The sequence below is a fragment of the Anomaloglossus baeobatrachus genome, chromosome 5 (assembly GCF_048569485.1).
Source record: "Anomaloglossus baeobatrachus isolate aAnoBae1 chromosome 5, aAnoBae1.hap1, whole genome shotgun sequence".
NCBI lineage: Eukaryota > Metazoa > Chordata > Amphibia > Anura > Aromobatidae > Anomaloglossus > Anomaloglossus baeobatrachus.
The window spans coordinates 520,805,410-520,831,279 of NC_134357.1; the positions used below are offsets into that span (position 1 = coordinate 520,805,410).

A 25,870-nucleotide genomic window follows, 5' to 3' on the forward strand; every position below is an offset into this window, starting at 1 on the left:
CATGTTACAGCGTTGTTTTCTTTGTGTATTATTGCCAATGATACCTGAATTTCTCCTTTTTGTAATGTAACTTCCTACAATAAAAATTGATTGGATTATAACATTACAATCAATTTATGGCCTTCACAGTTCTAATTCTTACGAGAATACAAAAATGAAACATTTTCATGTTATATCTCCTTATTTTTTTTTCTCAGATTTTCTTTATTAGAGAATTCTCCTGACTGATCCATCAAGGATGGATAGAGACAAGATGGCAGAGAGGATGTTAAACCTCACCCTAGAGATCCTTTTCCGGCTTACTGGAGAGGTGAGAGATTCTGATGACGTCACATTACATCATTCTTATCTATGGGAATAACAGATGGACAGAACTGGAGAGGTGAGGACTCTGGAAATGTCTGTAGTGAGATTTATTAATGTGTCTCTCCATAACCAGGATTACACAGTAGTGAAGAAGACCTCTAGTGAGCGCTGTCAGGACCCTGTGTTTGAGGGATGGGGAAGACCCCTGAGCCCAATCACGGGGCATCCACCTCATCCCCTCGTACATGAGGATATGAATGACCAGAAGATCCTAGAACTCACCTACAAGATGATTGAGCTGCTGACTGGAGAGGTGACACTGCTGGGAATGCTGGGACATTATACAGTAATGCTATGAAGGGATCAGGGATGATGATATCATTGTATGTGTCAGGTTCCAATAAGGTGTCAGGATGTCACCATCTATTTTTCCACGGAGGAGTGGGAGTATTTAGAAGGACACAAAGATCAGTACAAGGACGTCATGATGGAGGATCCGCAGCCCCTCACATCACCAGGTAATAGACAGGATTATATACACACGGCCTGTAATTATCTGTATGTAAGGAATGAATTTAGTCCCTGTATGTGTTTCCTCCAGTTCTCATCCAGTAAGAGGACAACACCAGAGAGATGTCCCCGTCCTCTTCTTCCTCAGGACTGTAAGCAAGAAAATCCCAATGTTCCTCAGGATCATCAAGTAGATGGAGAGAAGGTATCATCAAAAGTTCATTATGATGTGTAGACGGCTGTGAATATTTTGTGCTTAGTCTTGTTTTAGCCACCAGTATTATACACTGAATGGTCTACTAATTAGACACTAAAGATGGCCATTAATTATAGACAGCCATTTGATTATAGGAACCTTGCTGTGTGGAAATTAGACTTGTGACTCCAGAGTACAGCAGAAAATCAAATGATCAGATTTCAATTTGAATTCACATTTATATGGGGAAATTGAGCGATTTCAGGGACTTTGAATGAGGCATGGTTATCGGTGCAAGATAAGCCAGAGGTAGTATTTCGAAAACTACCAAGTTGATGGGGATTTTCTATGCAATGGTGTCAAGAGTATAGAGAGAATGGTATGATGAGGGAAAAACGTCTAATTAATGGAGGTGGTCTGGATGTCAATATCGACACCACTTTAACGAACAAACACTCCAAAACAAAAGAGCGCAAAAATGTTATTACTGAACAGTGGAAAACATTGTCTGGTCAGATGAATCCAGATTTATGTTGATGGGAAGGTTAGAATTTGACACAAGCAGCCTGAATCCAGTCAAGTGTCAACATTTTAGGCTGTTGGAGATGAAGTGATGGTGTGGATAATCTTTTCTTGGCACATCCATGGATCCCTGAAAAGCTGTTGATGAATTTTTGGACACTAGGAATTACCTAAGCATTTTGGCCAGTCAAGGTCATCACTTCACAGCCGCCTTATCATAAGGGTAGTATAGTCATGGATTGCTTGCAGGCACACAACACAATCCTAAAGCTATATGCGCACGTTGCGTAATTATATGCAGTTACGCTGCGCTTTGTAGCGCAGCGTAACTGCATGCGTCCTGCGTCCCCTGCATAATCTATGGAGATTATGCAGGAGCCGTGCGCACGTGGCGTCTTAGAACGCAGCATGTCACTTCTTCCGTGCGCTTTGCCTGCAGCATGGAATCGGCTTTTTTTTTTTTTCACTACGGACATATTCTGCAGCGATTGGAAGCGCACGTGTGCTCTTCAGATCGCTGCAGACATTTCTGCAGTGACTGTACGCAACGTGCGCACATAGCCTAAAGGTCAAAACAGATCTTTTGTGTGGAAATACGGGTTTCCCTAATAATGTGGCCATTCATTGTATGTTTTACACTTGGTGGAGATGAAAGGATAAAGCTGATTATAGATATTAGATGTTGTCGGGATCTTCTCACAATTTTCTGGTTTTGGAGACTGCTGGTTACAATTAGGAGCTGACAAGTTTAATTTTTACAGGAGACCTGCAACTACTGCTGTTATTTTTGGTCATCATATTAATTTATGATCTTTTTGGTTCTTAGGGGTACTTTGCACGCTGTGACATCGCTAGCATCAGCTAGCGATGCCGAGCGCGATAGCACCCAGCCCCCGTCGCACATGCGATATCTTGTGATAGCTGCCGTAGCGAACATTATCGCTACGGCAGCTTCACACGCACTTACCTGCCCTGCGACGTCGCTCTAGCCAGCGACCCTCCTCCTGGTCGTGCTGCGTCACAGCGACGTCACACGGCAGGCGGCCAATAGAAGCGAAGGGGCGGAGATCAGCGGGACGTAAACATCCCGCCCACCTCCTTCCTTCCGCATAGCCGGTGGAGGCAGGTAAGGAGATGTTCCTCGCTCCTGCGGCTTCACACACAGCGATGTGTGCTGCTGCAGGAACGAGGAACAACATCGTATCTCCTATTGGTGTGACATTATGAAAATGACCGACGCTACACAGATCACCGATTTTCGACGCTTTTGCGATCGTTTATCGGCGCATCTAGGCTTTACACGTTGCGACGTCGTTACCGGCGCCGGATGTGCGCCACTTTCGATTTGACCACGACGATATTGCAGTAGCGATGTCGCAGCGTGCAAAGTACCCCTTAAAAATGATTTCATGCGAATTCTCCATCTTTCTGTGACTTTTACAATATTTATTTCAGGGTGAAGATCTGACCCATATTAATACTACAGAGACATATGTGAGGGGTGATGAGTGGTGTAAAGAGGAAAGTCCTACCAATGACTACCCAGGTGAGTAATGACCACTAAATGCAGACATTTTACTCAGTACTGGTTGGTGCAATTATGTGTTGAATGTTACACAGCATGTTTTTATGTAGTTTTTACACTATAAAAATGGAGCATTTAAAGGGGGGCCACTACTTTTTAAGACTCATTCAGATGAATTAGCTGACATAGATAAGCTCTATTGAAAATACCCTGCTTTTACAAATGTTTCTATAACCTTTGCTGGTCACATGATATCTCACTAAGTATAATCTGACTTCCTGTGATGTCATGTCAATTTCTCCCTTACTTCCTGGCTCTGGAATCTGATGTGACATCACAGTCATGTGACTTTCATGCTGTGTTTATGGGTGGAGCTCTGTTCAGCAGAACTCACTCACTGCTTCTGTGCATATAGGTGCAAACACAGCTATCATATCTTCTTGCAAATGTATCCCTCCAGAGCTCTGCTTTGTATCTGTCTGTGTACAAAAGAGTGCATATACAGTATGTACACACCCCTTGCTATATACCCTGTGTAATATACTATATATACATACACGGTTTCCTGTATTTTTTCAATTATATACATTCCTCTCCTTCCCATTCATCCATCTGATTACAGTAGCACATGATTAGTACGTGAGGGGAAGTAAGAGAGAATTTTTTTTGCCAGTGCTGGTGTTCTGGTGCTTTGTTTTACTTCTATACACTGTATTTGTGACTTGCATGCATCAGTTTTTTTGAGACGGGAGATCCTGCTGAACTGGAGGAAGGGGTCCAGGCAGAGTATGGCTATGTGCCCACACTGCATTTTTGACACCTTTTTTTCTTGCAGATTTTAACCCTATGCTAAACTAAATACTAAAAGGAAAAATGCATCCCAGCAAAGTCTATGAATTGCTGTTCACATATTGGAGATTTTTGTGTAGAAAAAACTGCAGCATGTTAATTCTTTCTGTTTTTTCCTGCTCGTTCACTGCAGCGCACTTGCAGCACTGCCACTTCGCCTCACACACCATGCATCCAGCATGGTCTGTGAGGCGATCCAAAGCTCATTAACCCGGGGATGTCATTGTGACAACTCAGGCTTGCCATGGCACCGTTCGGGTCCTTGTGATCGCATTACAGAGACCCGATCACAAGGGAGAGGTAAGTTATTCCCCTCCCTGCCTTCTGCATTCACGATTGATTGCAGCATTTAGGGGTTTAAACTGCCGGGAGTGACGCGGGCACTGCTTCTGGCAGTAAGAGCCGGGTCTCAGCTGTAACATCAGCCGGAGACCCGGTGGCAATCGCGGGTGTACAGCACAGGAATCCCCACGTTCTCCATGGCATAAGAAAAACGTGAAAAAACGCAAGAGAGAAAAATGCTATAAAAAACTTACTTTTTTTCTGCTGCATTTTTCCTGCCAGAATATGCAGTTTTGTGTACAGAAAATCTGCCCACAAATCTGCAGCGTGGGCACATACGCTAACAGGGAGTCTGCTCACTCCTGGCTCGCAGCCCAGCATAAATTTTAATGGGAAATAAAGTCAGAAGCGCGCAGCAGATCCTGAGGAGGAAGTGAAGGCTTTCATAACAGAGCTAGTGCAAGGGGACAGCGAGTGGGGATCGCTGTCTTCTCCAGTTTTCAGCGCCGTTCCCCTCTTCTTCTGAGTCACGTGACAGCTCTTTTGACTCTCTGGACCACACTGCTCTCTATGTCACCTGGAAGAGGCCTTTACAATGTAAAACCTATGGAGCGTCAGAACAAGACTCCCTAGGTTACATTAGGTTAGAATTGATCAATTATTTGCTAAAAATCTAATTTTTTTATTATAGTATAGTTGGAAAAAATCTGTGAATTTGCACTTTTTATATGATGCATGCCAATTTCAGTTTGTGCTGGCTCCTTTTTCTAGGTTACATTGTAAAAGAGACTTCCTGATCACACATAGAGCACAGAGAGACCAGAAGTGTCTGTATCGTTATCACGTTGCTCAGAAGTGTAGCGGAAAAATAGCTAAATATCAGAGAGGACCTTGATCGGTGAGTAAATAAAGACATATACACACTACACTAATATTTATTCAGGCTTAGGATATGAAATAAAATAACGAGAGTGCTTCTTTAAGTGCTTTCCTGTCTCCACTAAGGGCTACTGTCAGAGTTTTCACTACATTTGCTCCAAAGCCATGGCTTATTTGTACATGACCATACTGTATGAAACCGACACCACCTAATTGCATGGATTTATAAGCCCATGTATGACTCTACACTGAATAGGTACCGTATTTTTCGGACCATAAGACGCAGTTTTTTCCCCCAAATGTTGGGGGAAAGTGGGGGGTGCGTCTTATGGTCTGAATATAGGGCTGCGGGGAATGAGGGTGCTGCGGTGGAGCGGGTCATCGGCGGCACGAGCAGGCTGCAGCAGCGCCTGCCGTGACCACGTGAGCCCGCTCATTCCATATGCACGCCCATCCTCCCGCCCATCTCTCAGCGCTGAAGCCGCCGCTACAGGTGGGCGGGGTGATGGGCGGGGACGCGCGTATAGTAAACAGCCAGCTCGCGTGATCACCCCTGGCAACTACAGCCTGGAGTGATCATGCTCGGCTGTATTCACTGCCCCCCGCGCATCATCATCAGCGCGGGGTGCAGTGAATCAGTGTACTCACCGTTCCCCAGCAGCATCGCGATGTCCTCCTGTCTGCCGGCCACGACTGTATGGAAACTAGCGGTGCTCACAGCGATGACGTCATCGCTGTGCGCACGTGTCCACACAGGACAGGACAGGAGGACAACACAGCGCTGCCGGCAGACAGGAGGAGGAGCAACGCTGCGTGGAGCGAGAAAAGGTGAGTGTAAACGTTTTTTTTTTTTGTGCCACAGGATGCAGGACATAGCAGGATGATGGGGGTATAGGAGCAGGATGATGGGGGTATAGGAGCAAGATGATGGGGGTATAGGAGCAAGATGATGGGGGTATATGAGCAAGATGATGGGGGTATATGAGCAGGATGATGGGGGTATATGAGCAGGATGATGGGGGTATATGAGCAGGATGATGGGGGTATATGAGCAGGATGATGGGGGTATATGAGCAGGATGATGGAGGTATATGAGCAGGATGATGGAGGTAAATGAGCAGGATGATGGGGGTATATGAGCAGGATGATGGAGGTATATGAGCAGGATGATGGAGGTATATGAGCAGGATGATGGGGTATATGAGCAGGATGATGGGGGTATATGAGCAGGATGATGGGGGTATATGAACAGGATAATGGGGGTATATGAGCAGGATAATGGGGGTATATGAGCAGGATAATGGGGGTATATGAGCAGGATAATGAGGTATATGAGCAGGATGATGGGGGTATATGAGCAGGATGATGGGGGTATATTAGCAGGATGATGGAGGTATATGAGCAGGATGATGGGGGTATATGAGCAGGATGATGGGGGTATATGAGCAGGATAATGGGGGTATATGAGCAGGATAATGGCGTATATGAGCAGGATGATGGCGTATATGAGCAGGATGGGAGCACGTACCAGGATGGCAGTATATAGCAAGATGGGGCTATACCAGGATGAGGGACATATATATATATACCGTGTTTTTCCAAAAATAAGACCTCCCCCAAAAATAAGCCCTAGCAGGGATTTTCAGCATTTTTGGAGAAAGGCTTAAATATAAGCCCTCACCCGAAAATAAGCCCTAATCCCGGATCAATAATGAAGTGTCCGTGCAGCTAAAAAAGTTACAGGTACTGCAGGACACTTCATTATACACAGCGGCACCCGGCAATCACACTCACCAGACGCCGAGCAGCAGGACCTGCAGTGATCGCACACCCGCACACATCAGCTCACACACACACACAATCAGATCACACACACACACACACCAGATCTCACACACAAACATCGGATCGCACACACAGTCAGATCGCACACATAATCAGATCGCACACACAAACATCGGATCACACGCAAACATCAAATCACACACACAAACATCGGATCGCACACACATCGGATCGCATACACACCTCATCCAGTGACACTGATCTCTTCTCGCCTGGAGAATCCTGAGAGGCAGTGCGGTGCAGCGCGACGAACAGGACCTGCGGCCGGACACGTGACTTGCTCTCATTCCCTGCTGCCGTAAGTGCTGGATGTGATGTGTGTGTGTGTGTGTGTGTGATCTGTTGTGTGTGTCTGCAATCGGCTGTGTGTGTGTCTGCGATCGGCTGTGTTTTTCTGCGATCGGCTGTGTGTGTCTGCGTTGATGCATTCGAATGTGTGTATCTGTGATCGGCTGTGTGTGCCTGTGATCGGATGTGTGTATTTGTGATCGGCTGTGTGTGCCTGTGATCGGATGTGTGTATCTGTGATCAGCTGTGTGTGCCTGTGATCGGATGTGTGTATCTGTGATCGGCTGTGTGTGCCTGCGATCGGATGTGTGTATTTGTGATCGGCTGTGTGTGCCTGTGATAGGATGTGTGTATCTGATCGGCTGTGTGTGCCTGCGATCGGATGTGTGTATCTGTGATCGGCTGTGTGTGCCTGCGATCGGACGTGTGTATCCGTGATGGCTGTGTGTGCCTGCGATCTGCTGTGTGTGATCTGCGATCTGCTGTGTGTGTGTGCCTGTGATCGGATGTGTGTATCTGTGATCGGCTGTGTGTGCCTGCGATCTGCTGTGTGTGATCTGCTGTGTATATCTGCGATCTTCTGTGTGTGTGTGCCTGTGATCGGATGTGTGTATCTGTGATCGGCTGTGTGTATCTGTGATCGGCTGTGTGTGCCTGCGATCTGCGTGTGTGCGATCTGCTGTGTATATCTGTGATCTGGTGTGTGTGTGTGTGTGTGTGTGTGAGATCTGCTGTGAGATCTGTGAGATCTGCATCACCGACCGGAGATCACAGGAGGACCTTGGAACCACGCAGACGTCCTGGTCTGGTGAGTATGAGTCTCCTGGGAAGTGGGGGGGGGTCTGCTTTTTTGGGGGGTAAACTTACCCCCAACCGTGTTTCTCCAAGAATAAGACCTCCTCCAAAAATAAGCCCTAGTGCTTTTTTGGGGGGCAATAAAAATATAAGACAGTGTCTTATTTTTGGAAAAACACGGTATATATATACACACAAGGCAGGAGGATCATTACCAGGATCGGGTACCTTAGTAGAGAATTTGGGAACATTACCCCCATAATAGTGTCAGCAGCAGATCCTCGCCCCATAACATCGTGTCATGACCACATTTTTTGCTTAAAATTTTGTTTTCCTATTTTCCTTCTCTAAAACCAGGGTGCGTCTTATGGTCCGGTGCGTCTTATAGTCCGAAAAATACGGTAACTACAAACAACTGTTGACAGTGAAAATAAAACATGAACATACTGTGAGACAGGGAATATAGCTCAGCTGGGATCTTTGCTTTGGTCCAAGCAAGTGGCTATGGATTTAGAGATGACAGCGGCAGACTGGCAGGTTCCACACAGATACGGCCACTGCTGTGTTTATTGTGTACACTTATCTCTCAGTGTTACACATGCAAAAACAGGAAAATAAATGTCTAAGGCTAGTTTCACACTTGCGTTGGCAGGACTCCGTCAAAACAGTAGGTGCATTAAAACAACGGATGCCCAACGGACCATTTGACGCGTTATTTTACTGGAATCCGTTAATGGATTCCTGTAAAATAACGGATCCGTTACGTCCGTTACATCCGTTATGCTTCCGTTAACGGTCAAAAAACGGATTCCGTCGGAATCCGTTTCTTTGGTAATTGGATAATTAGTGGGCGTTCCTCATGAAATTCACATTTTCAAGTGTATATATATATATATATATGAGAGGAGGCACAATCTATCTCAGACAGGCCAGAAAACTAGAGAAATGGACGTCATAACGGGGAAGATCGCTGAAGCCTATATCGAATATTCCTACCAGGCAAATGTCTTGGCGTATCGATTTTCAGAAGCTCATCGTCAACGTCGTCGTCAACAGAGAAGGCGTCGCTACTGGGTTCACCCCATTAATGAAACCAGGATTTTCCGTGGTGTCTTTTACACGCTTTACCTTGAATTGAGAAGGCACCCTGAAAAATGTATCAACTATGTGCGCATGCCTGAGGACACTTTTAATCGTCTATTGGAGCGGGTGGATCCTTTTATCAAGCGGAAAGATACTTTTTTCCGTAAGGCTATTAGTCCTGCCGAGCGTCTACTCATTACTTTGAGGTAAGCATGTGGTACACAAAATGTAATCTAATTTTTTGCCAAGTATTATTGATTATTAATTTTTCTTTTGATCTTTTACGGATTTCTTGCTACTGGAGAATCTTACTCATCCTTACACTTTCAATTCCGAGTGGGGATTTCTACAATTTCTGGAATCGTCAGCTCCACATGCCAGGCTTTGTGGGAATGTTTAAAAGCCGAATATATTCCTCACCCCACCGAGCAGCAATGGATGGATGCAGCTGAAAAATTCTACCAAATATGCAACTTCCCTAATTGCTGCGGTGCCGTGGACGGCAAGCATGTCAGGATTCTTAAGCCACAAAACACTGTATCTGAAAACTACAACTATAAAAAAAAAATTTCTATTGTGCTAATGCAATTGCCGATGCACAGTATATGTTTTTGGCCGTGGACATTGGGGCATTTGGCCGAGCAAATGATTCCCAAGTTTTAAAGAATTCGGCAATTGGAAGAAATCTTTACGGAGGACATTTTGCTTTCCCGCAACCAAAACCGCTTCCACAAAGTGATGGACCACCACTCCCCTTTGTATGTTTGGGGGATGAGGCCTTTCAATTGTCCCAAAACTTATTAAAACCATACTCAAGTCGTGGGCTAACACATGAGAAAAAAATATTTAATTATCGGCTAAGCCGCGCAAGGCGCATGGTCGAATGTGCTTTCGGGATTTTAACTGCTCGCTGGAGGATCTTGACAACTGCAATAAATGTGAAAATAGAGACTGTTGACGAAATAATCAAAGCCTGTGTCATATTACATAACTTTTTGTTGTCAAATGGCGTTCCTCCACTGGAAGAAGAAATGACAAACTGTACCCTAACACAATACAGCAACGTTTCCTTCCGTACCACCACTGAAGTATTGCGTATTCGTGACGAGTTTGCGTCATATTTTGTGTCGGATATTGGTCATCTGGAGTGGCAGGATACAATGGTTTGATGTACTTATATTGTAATCCGTGTCTGATAATGTACACTTTGTGATATTTTGTAACATTTAAATCCATGTTTCATAATTATTTTCTGTGTTTATAGTTTAAATTTTACAAAAATTTCTTACAAAAGATATTAAATTTGCATTTTACAATTGAAAATTGTTTTTTTTTTTTCTAAAGTTTGTTTATAAAAAACAAAGTTGGTTTTATTTTTTTATCATTATTAGTGAAACCAAACCCAGTTGAACTTCAGCCAGTTCAGACAGTGAAATTGTGACACCCTGGCAAACATGGTTGTCTGATGACTGTCCCCCCCTTTACAGGAATCGCCTTCCTCCTTGTCAATTGACAACACACAACATCTGCCACAAATGTCGTTATGCTATACTGTCCCCGTGTCACCACAAATCCCCCTGAACTATACCTCCTCTACCCGTGTAGTGGCATGCATCTTGCTATACCACAACATCGGCACCAGCCACTGTATGTGTACCATTATCCCATTTTTAATATTTATTTCAAATAACTAAGTAAAAATAAAAACAAACACAATGTTAAAGAAAAAATAACGATTTATTATACATAAATTTAAAATTACATTAATATTAAAAAAAAAAAAAAAACTATAAATGTTGGTAATGTGGGGTGGAGACATAGCTGGAACCGCTCGCAGAATTGTTCCCTCCAACAGTTGGGGTATTAAGTGTGGATTGGGTAGGTGAAGGTTGGATAAGAGGTAATGGTGAGGGTGTAGAAAAAGAAAGAGAAGTGGTGGGCAGAAAAGGGCTTGAAAGACAAGATAGTTGAGGGCTGGTAGATGGGTGAGAGCTTGTAGAAGGGTGAGGTATTGGAGTAGGTTGAGGGTTGGTATAAGGCAGAGTGTTAGAAAATGGAAAGGTGGAGGTTGGATAAGATGTTGTGGTTCGGAAGAAGACTGATGTAACGGGTTAGGAATTGCAGGAGACAGTGCGGTTGGGGATGGAGTTGTGGAAGTGTTGTCGTGTGGGCTGGAAAATGGAGATGGGGAATAAAGGGATGTTTGGACAGATCTTGTAGTGTGCATAGGGTTTCTGTAATGTGTAGGTATTGTAGATTGTGAGTATTGGTGAGTCTGTGTCGGAGGCTGTAAGTGGACTGGGGGTGGCATCTGAGGGGCTGTGGATAGATATGGTGCAGTGGTGGGAGGGGGATGTTGATGTAGTTGCTGGATGGCATTCTGGAAAGCCCTCATTACATGGATTTGCTGGTCAGACTGTAGGCTTTCCAGATCACCGATAACAGAATGAAAAAAATGTTGACTAGGTGTTTGCCTTACAGCTGAAAGCACCTCATCCATCTTGCTGGTCAACACTTGTAAACTATGGTTTACAAGGTTGAAGCCGGCGATTATTTGGTCAGATAAAACTTTGATGAAGCTATGGATCGATGCGTTCAGGTGTAAGAACTCGGGGCTGCCCCTATTCTGACCACTGTGACGCTGACGACCCGAACCTAACGCGGTTCAAGTTTCGTGAGCGTCAGAGTGGTCAGATAAGGGAACACCTACTCTCTGACCAGCCTCATGTAATGAGGTTTGCCAGTATGCCGATGGGCAGGTTGGGTAAGAGGGGAAAGATGGGAGGTTAGATAGTGAGGGATTAGAGGGATTGGTAGAAGGGAGGGAGGGCTGTGAAGTTGAGGTGGAAGGGAAGGAGGGTTCAGAAGAAGAGGTAGAAGGAAGGGAGGGATCAGAAGTGGAGGGCCTGTTGGAGGGTTCACCGGTGACGTTCTGTTCAGCAATCGCTCCAAGAGGGTTCATTTGGGATGCAGGCTCCACGGTGCTACAGACGGTTCTGTGTAACGAGAAAAAAAAAATAATTAACATATAGTATTAACATTTGACGTAGCATGTGATCGATTACAAAGGATACATACATTCAAAGATGCTTAAATTAAACACCCAAAAAATATATACATACCTTCTTGGAAGCATGCTGCCTCTTACAAACGCAAGGGCACGCCCATACCGGTATTGGGTGCCCTTGCGTGCTGCCGAACCGCTTGGAGCCTGCATCTCCTTGTTTAAGTCCCTCTTGAAGCGATCACGGAGTGAACGCCACCGGGTCGTCAGACGGGTAACTGAAAAGAGAAAAAAAAACCCAAAAAACAAAATTAAATACATCTTTTAATATGGTGAGTTTTGCGAAACATGTTTGGAATACTTACTTGCTCTTTTACGGTTCCTCGTGTCAAGGTCCTCCCACCCATCTATGAGTTCTGCTGCTACTTCTTCCCAGAGCCGCCGGGTGATGAGAAAATTGGCATGGCGGGGGAAGGTTGTCCTTTCTCACCAATGGAATCTCAGGGCTCCAGTCAGGGCTCCAGTCAGGGCTCCAGGCAGGGCTTCAGGCAGGGCTTCAGGCAGGGCTCCAGGCAGGGCTTCAGGAGTGATGATCTGGACACCTTCTCTGATGAGATGTATTTATACCCCATCATTAATTGGGAGCAAACAAGATAATTGCTACAGCAAACTAATCATGCAGGATTTCGTTAACGGATTCCGCCTCTTAACGCAGAGCAGGAATCTGCTAACATAGGACACCATTATACACCTTGACGCATTCTAACGGAATCCGTCAAGGTGCGCTATTTTAACGATCCAAAAAACGTTACATGCTGCGTTCAATCCGCTAGACGCAGCGTCAAAATAACGCCGCTGCGTCGTCTAGCGGATGCAACGCAGACACTTGCGTTACAGTGCGTCGTCCATACAACTCTATGGAGAATAGCGCGGTCCGTTAACGGACTGCGCTATTCTCCTTAGTCACGGAATGCGCTGAACGCAAGTGTGAAACTAGCCTAAGGCCGTCTGGCCACTAACTAACAACAGAATGCTAACTACAAAATAAACCTATGTAACAAACAAAACAGTATTCTCTTACTGTGTCGGTTGCTCAGCACAGCAGGCGAAGGTATTGAGTCTCAGCCCCAGCAGCCATGAGCCTGTCCTGCTATCCTCAGCAGGCTCCTTTCACTGAATGCCTCCTGATTATTTCAGCTGATCCAGTGAGGGATCAAAACCTGGATTGAATGTGGAGAAGGGAGAAACCAGTCCCACTGCCATTCATACTGATTGCTCCAGGAAAAACCGAGCCCAAAATTACACTGAAATAAACAGGCTTCAGTGACTACCTTATTGCTGAGCCAGATATAATGTTCCCAGCTTTTCCCAGTCCATTTGCATGGGCTGACTGCTCCACAGTCAGTACATGGAGGCATATGAAATGAACCGAGGGGAAACATGCCTGTTCTCTAGTACTTCTCGCCTCGGCATCTCACAATACATTTAAAAGAGATGTGAAATGTAAAACCTGGTAGCCCAACATTATAATCTATCAGTCATTGCTTTGTGGACTACAAACTTAGTCAGTTGAACTGAATTGTACTACAATTGTACTACAATTTAGTTATAAAATGTCTTATGATATAAATATATACTTTTAATGTACTGTTATTGAAAAATTTTAATATCAGTTTCATTCTTACCAGATGACTGTACCAGAAGATTAGGGGGACATGTGATGTTTTCAGATTTTACAGCAGATCATCATGGTATTACGCAAGATACATATGAACATGCCATTATCCCAAATACACCTCCTGTCCTTCTCAGAGAAAAATTGTCACCTGATCATTTTCAACATGTCCTTGCTCCCGCTGCATCAAAGACCGATATTCAAAATAAAACTCACAGAAAGGCTGTTGTACAGGAAATGGCTCACATAGGGAATAAGCCATTTTCATGTTCTGAATGTGGGAAATGTTTTGATTGGAAAAGAGATTTTGGTACATATCAGAGAATTAAAAGAGGGGAAAAAAACATTTCATGTTCAGAGTGTGGGAACTGTTTTACAGAGAAATCAGTTCTTGCTTCACATCATAGAAATCAAACAAAGCAGAAACAATTTTCATGTTCAGACTGTGGGAAATGTTTTAAGGTGAAAGCAAGTCTTGTTACACATCAGAGAGGTCACACAGGAGAGAAGCCATTTTCATGTTCAGAATGTGGGAAATGTTTTAAGGTGAAAGCAAGTCTTGTTACACATCAGAGAAATCACACAGGAGAGAAGCCATTTTCATGTTCAGAATGTGACAAGTGTTTTACATGTAAAACAAGTCTTATTATGCATCAGAGATGTCACACAGGGGTGAAGCCATATTCATGTTTACAATGTGACAAATGTTTTAAGTGTAAAAGAAGTCTTATTATGCATCAGAGAATTCACACGGGAGCAGCCATATTCATGTTCAGAATGTGACAAATGTTTTAAGTGTAAAAGAAGTCTTATTATGCATCAGAGATGTCACACAGGGGAGCAGCCATATTCATGTTCAGAATGTGACAAATGTTTTAAGTGTAAAAGAAGTCTTATTATGCATCAGAGAATTCACACAGGGGAGCAGCCATATTCATGTTCACAATGTGACAAATGTTTTAAGTGGAAAACAAGCTTTGTTAACCATCAGAAAATTCATGGAGGGAAATGTTTTCAACAGAAATCAGATCAGACAATTCAAACAGGGGAGAAGCTATTTTCATGTTCAGAATGTGGGAAATGTTTTTCATATAAATCAAACCTTTATAGACATCAAAACACACACAGAAAGAAGTAGCCATTTATTTAAGTTTTCAATTATTTTACTGACAGCACTTGCAAGAAAAAATACAAATTATAGTTAAAGGGCTATTCCCATCTCTAAGATCGTATCCCAATATGTAGTAAGGTGTAATAATAATTAGTAATAGCAAATACCTCCAATTAGAAATGTACTATAGTTCTCCTGATATAGCTATGTCTCTTACCTCTTGTTTAGGGCACTGCATCATGGGTATCTATGGTTACGGCCGTGAGCCACTAACTGTCACTATATGAATGGTTGTAACCATGGATACCTAAGCTGCAATATGCTGCACATGAGGTAAGAGACATGGCTATATCAGGAGAACTGAATAACATTTCTAATTTGAGGTATTTGCTAATATTATTATTATTATTATTATTACACCTACTACATATTAGAATGGGAATTCCCCTTTATGTAAAGTCACACCTGTGCAATGGAAAGAGAAAACAATTGAGAACTTGAAATGATTATTACAAAATGTATTCAATTACCAATTACATTTTTTACTTGAATGCAATTAGTATCTATATAGTACAGCTATATATGTACCATTTATACAAAATATTTAAGCAGGTTTTTGCTATGTAATCTAATAGCAGCATAATGTAGAGACAGATAGCCGGATTCCAGCAATGTATCACTTTATGGACTGCTTGGTGAAGTTTTGATAAAATCAATGTTTTGTCTGATGTAGATGTAGCAGAGCTAAAATTTCTGTGCGGTGTATAACACCACCCACCCTTCTGACTGGCCGCTTCCTGTGTACACTGTGCATTGAGAACAAGCTGCCAATCAGTAATGGGGGCGGGGTACATAGATAATCCTGACTACCTTGCATGTGAGACCTAATCAGGCAGTGATTATCTCCTGCTGATAAAAAAAATGATTCTTTGAAAGTATAACGCACAGCATAGTAAGGGTACCTTCACACTTTAGCGATGCAGCAGCGATCCGACCAGCGATCTGACCTGGTCAGGATCGCTGCTGCATCGCTACATGGTCGCTGGTGAGCTGTCAAACAGGCAGATCTCACCAGCGACCAGTGACCAGCCCTCAGCCAGCAGCGACGTGCAAGCGACGCTGCGCTTGCACGGAGCCGGCGTCTGGAAGCTGCGGACACTGGTAACTAAGGTAAACATCGGGTATGGTTACCCGATGTTTACCTTAGTTACCAGCTCACATCGCTTAACTTAGCGTGTGCAGGGAGCAGGAGCCGGCACTGGCAGCGTGAGAGCTGCGGAGGCTGGTAACGAAGGTAAATATCGGGTAACCACCTTGGTTACCCGATGTTTACCTTGGTTACAGCTTACCGCAGGCTGTCAGACGCCGGCTCCTGCTCCCTTCACATTCAGGATTGTTGCTCTCTCGCTGTCACACACAGCGATGTGTGCTTATCAGCGGGAGAGCAACAATAAAAAAAATGAACCAGCACTGTGTGTAACGAGCAGCGATCTCACAGCAGGGGCCAGATCGCTGCTCAGTGTCACACACAGCGAGATCGCTAATGAGGTCACAAAAAACGTGACTCAGCAGCGATCTCAGTAGCGATCTCGCTGTGTGTGAAGTACCCCTAAGTGATAAATCCCTGGAATCAGGCTCTCTACTCCTATATCATGCTGTTCTGAGATTAAATAGCAAAAAACGGGAGCCTTTCGGGGTATAAGATCAACTCTAGCAAAACGGAGGCAATGCCCTTGAATCTCGACCCGGTGGCCCTGGATTACCTGCGTTTGAATTTTAAGTTTCGTTGGAAGACAGATGCGGTCAAGTACCTGGGGGTTAACCTCACATCTACTTATGATTCCCTCTGTAACCTTAACTTCCCCCCCCTTTTCCGAGAGCTGAGAACTCTTTTGAGCAAGTGGTTGCCCCTCCCTCTTTCGTGGATGGGGCGCATTGCGGCGGTTAAAATGAGCTTGCTCCCAAAATTATTATATTTCTTTGAAACCCTCCCATTTAAGGTACCAATAAAGGAGCTGAAGTCCCTTCAGGCGGCTATCCTTAGATTTATTTGGTGTAACAAACGTCATAGGGTGGCCAGGGAGGTGTTGATGGCTCGGAGAAACAGGGGGGGGCTTTCTGTCCCGGACATCCTAAAATACTATTGGGCGGCCCATCTTAGGAGGATCCCCTGTTGGGTGTCCCTTTGGGCATACAACAGGTGGACTGAGATTGAAAAACTTTGGCTGGCGCCTATACATCCAAACGCGCTCCTGTGGCCCCCGGCCCGGTGTGATTCGCCCCCCCCTCTTCTTGGACCGATGCAGTTCACTAGGGACCTCTGGGCATTTTGCATTAGAAGATTTCCTTTGGCATCCCCCTGCTCCCCTCTGGTGTCCTTCATATACCAACCCTTGCTCCCAAGCAGTCTGGAGTCGGACATGGTGCACCCCTGGCTCAAGGCAGGTCTATTCAGATTTGCAGACATTATAGATGGAAGTACAATGCAGATCCATTCCTTTGAGTACCTTAGAGATAAATTCTCTCTCTCTAATCGAGAGTTTTTCCAATATCTGCAGATCAGAGACTTGGCTGGCTCCTTGTTTGGCAGGGCAGGGGCCTCGATTCCCACAGATTTTGAGAAAATTTGCAGAAGGGGCACTGATACTAAGGGACTAATTTCGGAAATTTACATTTTGCTTTCTGAGTCACGGGAGGGGCCTGAGGGGTCTTTTCCATACATGCGGAAATGGGAGTCTCTATTGGGAAGGCGGATACTTCCTCAGGAATGGGCAGCAATCTGGGGAAACGCCGCCAAGACGTCAATATGCACACTATATAAGGAAAATATCTATAAAATTTTGCTATTTTGGTACCACACTCCAGATTTCCTTCATGGCATAGACCCCTCCATACCGGCTTGTTGCTGGAGATGCGGGGGAGGCAGGGGCACCATTCTGCACATATTCTGGTCCTGTCCAGGGATAGTCCCCTTCTGGGAGCGGGTTAGAGGGTTGATCCATAAAGTACTATATATAGAGGTTGATCTTGATCCCCTGATCTATGTTCTGGGTCTTGGGAATGGGGGATTGGGAAAAACGGCCTCTAAGTTTTTGTCCCACATCCTTACGGCGGCCAGATGCTTAATTGCAAAGAATTGGAGGCAGCCAGGGACCCCCTCACTCCAGAGCCTCAAGTATAGATTACTGGACGTTAGACGCATGGAACATCTCACGGCACTATTGCATGACACAGTTGACCGTTTCCAGGCCGTGTGGGCACCATGGGACTACTTTGCGGGACAGGAGGATCTGTGAGACTGAGTCCTATGGGTCCTATGGAAGGAGCATGGACTCTTGAAACCCTTCCCTCTTCCCTCCTATTTCTCCTCTCCCCTCCTAACCCTCCTCACCTGTCCTGTCATTGTTTGTCTAGGTTCGATAAGAATTGTGAATTTTATGTTTTATTTTATGTATGAAAAACGTAAATTGAAAATCTCAATAAAAATTCAAAGTTTAAAAAAAAAAATAGCAAAAAACTGCTGAAATTGACAGTGAGATAAACCCTACATTTATCATCAGGACAGATGTTGAGACATGCATCTAATCGCCACCATGACTTACCAAATTTATATGATGACCTGTTTGATAAACCCAGGGACCTGCATAGAAATCATAGAGCCCTATAGCAATAGTCTTAATTGGGCTCTGTGCCAAAAAATTAGTTGTTTGACTAAGTAAAGGCACATGGGCGCAGTCAGAATATACCTCCCACCTTCTAAAGGGAGCCTGTCACCAGATTTGGAGACTATAACCTGTGGCCACCACCAGTGAGCCGTTATATACAGCATTCTAGAATACTGTATATAAGAGTTCAGGCCGCTGTGTAGAGCATAAAAATCACTTTTATATTACTCATCTACGGGGGTGGTCCGATCCGATGGGTGTCGCTGCTCTCCAGTCCAGCGCCTCATCTCTGCTGTGATCTCCATCCTCCTTCTATCCAGGCGAGTACAAGCCAGCATTATGGTCCTGCACAGGCGCACTTTGATCTGTCCTGCTCAGAGCAGATCAAAGTACTGTAATGCGCAGGCACAAGGAAAGGTGAAAGACTGCCCGCGCATGTGCACTACAATACTACAAAGCTTGCCTGTGCAGGACCGCAATGCCGGCTTGTGAGGATTAAGTAGGACTCATCATACATACTGGGCTGGATTGAAGGAGGACGGCAATCGCAACAGTAAGGAGACGCTGGACCGGAGAGCAGCGACACCTATTTAACCTGACCGCCCCTGTAGGTGAATATTATAAAAGTGATTTTTACGTTCTACAGCCTACAGCGCAGTCTGGACTCTAACATACATTCTAGAATGCTGGCTGTATATAAGGGCTCACTGGTGGTGACCACAGGTTATAGTCCCCAAATCTGGTGACAGGTTCCCTTTAAAGACAAGAAAGAGAAAAATGTGTTGTGGCTTGTGCACCCTGGGTACAGACACCCTTCAGTGTCACACCTAATACAATTTCCTTTTCATGGCATATGTAACCCCCAAAAATTTTACACACACATTATGATGTCACCTTAGTGAATTTACCAACACATTGTGCTGCCACAGTACCCCCTACATATCCCTTACAGGTCATTTCCCCACACAGTGCTTTCCTCTATATCATATGATGCCCCTGCACAGTATGATGCCTCTCACAGTGCTCCTCATATGTATTATAATGCATGACTATACAGTATGGTGCCTCAAAGTTCCCCTCAATGATACCTTCGTAGTACCCCCAATATGGTATGATTTTGCTATGTCCAACAAACATAAAATAACTCCAATACACTATGAGGCCACCACAGTACCCAAATAAAGTATGAAGCCATTACTGTGCCCCCAATACAATCTGATGTACCCACTGTTCCCCTTATAATATGAGGATACAATACAGTATTAAGCCCTCACATTGTCCGGTTTAATTCCTAACAGTACCTGACAATAGAGTATGATACAATCAGTGTGTCCCTCAATATAGTGTGATAGGGCCACAGTGTCCCCCAATAGAGTATAATGCCACTCAATAGAGTATTGTGTTCCTCATCCTCTCGCAGAAATATGAAAAAGAAAAAAACTCACTTAGTTTTGTTCCCACTATGGGCTATTCTGTCAGCAGATACGATCGAGTGACATCAACGTGATGAAATGCAGATGCAAATGTCTGAATAGTGGAGCTGATGGCTCCCTGCACCATCATTATGCTCAACTATATATTCATCCTGAAGATGCAGATCCCAGTTAATTTTAGATGCTGGACAGGGGTAAGAGCATTTGGCATCACATTTCCCCAGCTCACAGGCTCCATGGCAGCCACATGGTCTGCCAATAAGATCAGTTGAGAGTCATACAGGTACATTGGCAACTGTCCCGATTACTTACAATGGCTTCTCTCTACTCCTGATGTCAGGTGAAGTAAAAAAAGAGAGGTGTTGGATAAATCATTTCAAACTTGTTACCAGTTATTATTAATCATCTACTTTTAACACTTATAACCTTGTGTTTGGATCACTATTCCTTTTTTGATGATATTTCTTAAAACCTATGGAGTTGAGCAGGGGCAGGCTTGGCTTTTGTTTTCTAACAGTTACTGCGATATTATCATTTAGAATTTATCAGTTGTAATGCCCTCTCCTGCGTGACCCAGGTACAGTGGCCTGCTTCCTAATACTGTTGTTGCCACAATTCTTACCTGATATGTTTAGTGGTTTTTGTTCTCCGCTATTAAACATTTTTTCCATTGTATATTTATAGATGGTTTTCATATAGATTTAGTGTTTACTCTCTGTATATTCATACATTGCTTACTTTAAGGTTGTCAGTTTTTGAGCATTTTTGCCATGTTTCTGTTTTTGTCTCGTATACTTACTGTTATGTATTCTGTTTATGTTTAGACACCTTGAAATAAGCTAAATCAGCCAAAACGTTGGGTGTCTATATTTTTGCTCTAAATCATTTAATAAAACTTCTGATTGCACAAAAATATTGATTATCTAATTGAATTAACCATATTATAGTATTATCAAGTTACATGAAGCCAGCACAGTCTGTTTCCCTCCGAACAAGATCTCAGGAACATCAGTGTAGCAAACCGCTGGACATATATGACTGCCCAATTCAGACATGCCATATGCGTACCAATCGTAGGTGACGTAAGTAATCCACTAACTGGAATGTAGTGTGTTTCAATACAATTGATACTAGTTAGTGGTTTAACTTACGTCACAGGGAATGTCCACATCAAAGTGCCAAATACCTCCATCATTATTTATCCTTTAGCAAGATTAATTGAAGTTGAAGCACTGGATATTTTTAGCAGTATCCTCTATTTGCTCTCAATATTAGGAGATGGAATGACAAGCCGTGAAGGCAGGTGTTACGTCCGATTGGTGGAAACACTGGACCGTACACCGGTTTCCCCTGAGGAGGCAGCCAGGCCGGTCACCCCGCCAGAGGGTCTTGATGCACGGCAGCCGAAGCGCTATTTGGTAGCCAGACAGTCCGTAGGGGAGCTGGAAAGGTGGATGTTGCTGAACACACGGAGTTCTGGACGGTAGTCCGGGTGACGAGGCTCAGGGTCCAAGGCCGGGTTGAAGGGTCAGGTGGGATCCGGAACCTGCTGAGCGATGGGACGGGTCACCCAACGGAGCCAGGGACGGGAGACTGGCGGAGCTGCAGAGGTGGTGGAACATCCGCCGAAGTCACCGTCAGGGTACTGTAATGGACGTGGTTCGGAGCGGCTGGCGTGGCAGGACAGGCTCTGCGAGACAGACAGGGTTAATACAGGGCAAAGCAATACGGGGACCTGAACTCCTAGCTTACTAAACACGTAGAACAGGCCCCGCCCACCAGGAAAGAGAATCCTAATATTACCTGTACCTGTCTATGCAATTTCCTGTTTGAAGGTGCTGGCCCTTTAAGAAAGGGTCAATGACCGCGCGCGCGCCCTAATGCGCATGCGCGAGGCCCGTGTGCCAGAAGCCAGACCAGGGAGCGGTGCAGAGGAAGCAGGGGTGCCCGGCAGGGTGTCCCACGTCGCTGAGGAGCGCCGGGAGCGAGGAGCTGGACGCATGGAGGGCGCAGGCGAGGAAGAGGAGGCCGGGACCGGAGTGGTGAGTCGGGGACGCCGCCGGGAAGCGGGGAGCGGGCCACGGGGATCGGAGAGCGGGGCACGGGGACCGGGAAGCGTGACAGCAGGGTCCTCTTCCTCTCTGTCTGTCACTGTTAGTTTGTTCTTGTAAATTCTATATGTATATAGTATAAGTATTTGTATGTAAACCCTTTTCACATATGCAGCACCATGGAATTAATGTTGCTTTCAAAAGAAATAATATCAACCAAATTGTAGCCATCTAATTCCTTGGTTTCGTCTAATTCCTTGTAAGAGCATTCTTGTTACAGGGAGTTTTGCACAAACTTTGCCGACCTTGATCGCGGCATTGGACTCTATTTAGCTTGCAAGTTCCAATACTCTGCTCAGTGCTTTCTCTGGTGTCTGGGATCAAGACAGCCAGATTCCGGCATCGACCTGCTGTGTGCTAATTCATAGGCAGGCTAGCAATAGTTAATCTCTGCTGGTCTGCTTGCTCCTTTGACCATGTTGTGGGGAGGCCTATCACATCTGTTCCCCTCTATTTGTGCTGGTTGAATCCTTCCATCCATGCCAGCTATAGTTTGTCTATGTTGGTCTGTGCGGTGTAGCGTCCCAGACTTTCTGGTGAAAGTTGTGTTTTTGCTTGATGCAGTTGTGGAGTTTACCCCTGTTGTTTTGTAGCTTCCTTTCTCCTCTTGTTTTCCTCCATAATTTCTTTTGTCTTAATCTCTATATGTGTGTGTTGTGTGACAGAGTTTTTGGTTTTCCCTTGTTTGTCTTTATCTGAGAGTTTCATCTCACTCCTGTCCCGTCCCTCCCTGGGGTGGGTCTGAGTGGAATGCAATTTTTTATCACATTCCACTTGCTCTGTATTACTCGCCATGTGTGTCGCGGGCGGGGAGGACGCCGCCGCTGCTGGTCGCTCGCTAACGCTCGGGTCCGGCGCTGCTGCGGCTGCTGCTCGGTGGCTCGAGCAGTGGGCCGGATCCGGGGACTCGAGCGGCGCTCCTCGCCTGTGAGTGAAAGGGGTGGTTGGTTTGGGGGATTTAGTCCGTGACGCCACCCACGGGTTGTGGTGAAGATGGGCACCACCGCTGCTGGTGACGGGGATCCCAGGAGTGATGGTAGGGAGCAGCTGGGATGTTGTTTTCCCCCTCCGTGGGTAGGGGTCGGTGGTCCCGGGGCCCGGTGGTGTGACGGGGAGGCAGGGTTGGTGAGGTGCAGGGTTGCAGGGACAGCGCGGCGCGGTGCCGGATGGCACGTGTGTACTCACTCAGTAAGAGATGCACAAAGTCCTCGGTAAACCAAACGGCTGGATGGACGGGTCCCGCAGCCGGCTGCAGTGTCTCTCCCCGGACAGGTGATGGCGGCTGTCTTTCCCTGCACCTTGATGTACTTGTTTGACTACTATGGATCCCCAACGGTAGTCCGCTCCCCGGTGTTTGGATGCTGGAGGAGCCCGTTTGCCCGCAGGCACTGGCCCTTGGGTCTCTAGCCTTAGGCGGTAGCTGTATACCCTCACGGTGTGGGCGGTTGCCTTCTATCGGGTCTTTGGCTGTTTGGAAAGCCCTGGGGTTCCGGTCACACTCGGATTTGACTATTATCAGCGGCTCCAAGCCTGGTCGGGGTCCGATGGCCCTGCCTGTGTGTGCTGGCTTCACTTCACTCCCCGGTCGGTACCGGCGGGCCAACGCCCGACCCCAGTCCTACGGTTCTGCGTTGCTTTACCACTCCTGCAGACGATCACCACCGTCTGCCAACCTTGCTGTCAGTGCCTGGGCCACAAACCCAGACACCCAAGTGTTTACTCCTCACTCTTCAAACGCCAACACTCAACTGTCACTTTTCCCGCTTCCAGGCCTGTGAACTCCTCCGTGGGGGGGGGGGGCAACCGCTTGGCTCCGCCCCACCTGGTGTGGACATCAGACCCTGGAGGGAGGCAACAAGGGTTTTGTGTTTGGCTAATGTTACTGTCAAGGTGGGGGTGGGGGTGTTTGTGTGTTACCTGTGACGACCTGGCTAGTTCAGGGCGCCACAAGTGTGCTTACCCTAAGTGCCATACTCCCCCTGGAATAAATTCTATATAAGCTTGAGCTTTGAGAGTTTGCTACTGTTAAGCAAGGAATTACAGGGCCAGGTGGACATGGGCTTGTTGTTGGTATGCAAATCCTTCATGTTATTAAATCAAAATGAAGAATGAAGTTCCAGCAGTGATCTTCTAAGTAAAAATAGTTTTGAAATATATAGCCATACTAGGCTACATGTTTCGAACCTGTAAATATACATGGTTCTTAGCCATGGTGAGAAACAGGCTTCATGCCGTATATCAATAGGACAGGAAGGTAGAAAGTTAAATAAAAAATTGCCTTCAATAACTTGAATTATTAAGACATTGCATATTTTTATATTCTTAGGATAAGGCCTAGAACACAAAACGATGTGAGTGGAATGCGATAAAAAAAATCGCATTCCACTCGGTCCAATATTACTCTATGGGGCAGCTCCCATGAGCGATTATTTTCCCAGCCCTAATCGGACCGAGGAAACAGTTATAGCATCCTGCGGGTGCAATGAGATCCTGTTCCACTCGCACCCATGCAAGTCTATGGGGCAAGAGAAACATCGCACTGCTCTCGCGTTACACCAGTGTAACGCGAGAGCAGTGCGATTCTCGCATCAGCCGGCAACGGAGGAGATAAATCCCTCTCTCCCCTCCATAGTGCTGGCCCTCCCCTCCACAGTGCTGGCCCTCCCCTCCACAGCGCCGACCTGCCCTCCAGAACTGTGGTCTGATCGCACGACACTTGCACAAATCCCCCTGTGGCCTCGGCCTAAACCTAGAGTAATAACAGTGCCTGGATGTTTTTTCCAGCTTGGATGAGTGAATCTTTGAAATTTAAATTCACCAGCTATGCTAAATTATCCCAAAAACATTACTGTATTTTTCGCTTTATAAGACGCACCTGATTATAAGACGCACCCCCAAATTTGGTGAAGGAAAAGAGAATTTTTTTTTTTTATGTTAAATGGGGTCCGTCTTATAATGTCAGTGTCTGTCTAACAAATCATATAGGGTATATGTCCCTCATAGCCCCCACATCCTAAAATTAGCCCCCTTAATCTGGATATGGCCCCCTTATATTGAATATAGCCCCCTTGTGCTGGCACATGTCCCCCAGTGATGCCACATGTCCCCCATTGATGGCACACGTCCCCAATTGCTGGCACATGTTTCCTATTGATGGAACACGTCCCCTATTTATGGCACACATCCCCCTGTGCTGGAACACTTCCCCTATTGCTGGCACATATCCCCTACAGCTGGCACAGGTCTCCTATAGATGGCACACGTCTCCTACAGCTTGCACAGGTCTCCTATGGATGGCACAGGTCCCCCTGTGCTGCCCATGGGCCCCTATGGATGGCACACGTCCCCCTGTGTTTGATATGGCCCCCTATGGATGGCACACATCACCCTGTGTTAGATATGGCCCCCTATGGATGGCACACCTCTACCTGTGTTAGATATGGCCCCCTATGGATGGCACACCTCCCCCTGTGTTAGATATGGCCCCCTATGGATGGCACACCTCCCCCTGTGTTAGATATGGCCCCCTATAGATGGCACACCTCCCCCTGTGTTAGATTTGGCCCCCTATGGATGGAACACCTCCCCCTATGTTAGATATGGCCCCCTATGGATGGCACACCTCCCCCTGTGTTAGATTTGGCCCCCTATGGATGGCACACCTCCCCCTGTGTTAGATATCGCCCCCATGCTGCTGCCCATAGTAAAATAAAACACTCTTTCCTTACCTTCTCCAGCGCTACAATCCCGGTGTCTCACTCCGTGCTGCTGAGCTCTTCCACTTCCCGGTT

At 45.7% G+C, this 25,870-nt stretch overlaps 1 pseudogene; it reads left to right on the plus strand.

Moving 5' to 3' along the window:
• Positions 1-238: 238 nt before the first annotated feature.
• LOC142312878 (uncharacterized) overlaps positions 239-25,870 on the plus strand; it is a 259,596-nt pseudogene continuing 233,964 nt past the window's right edge.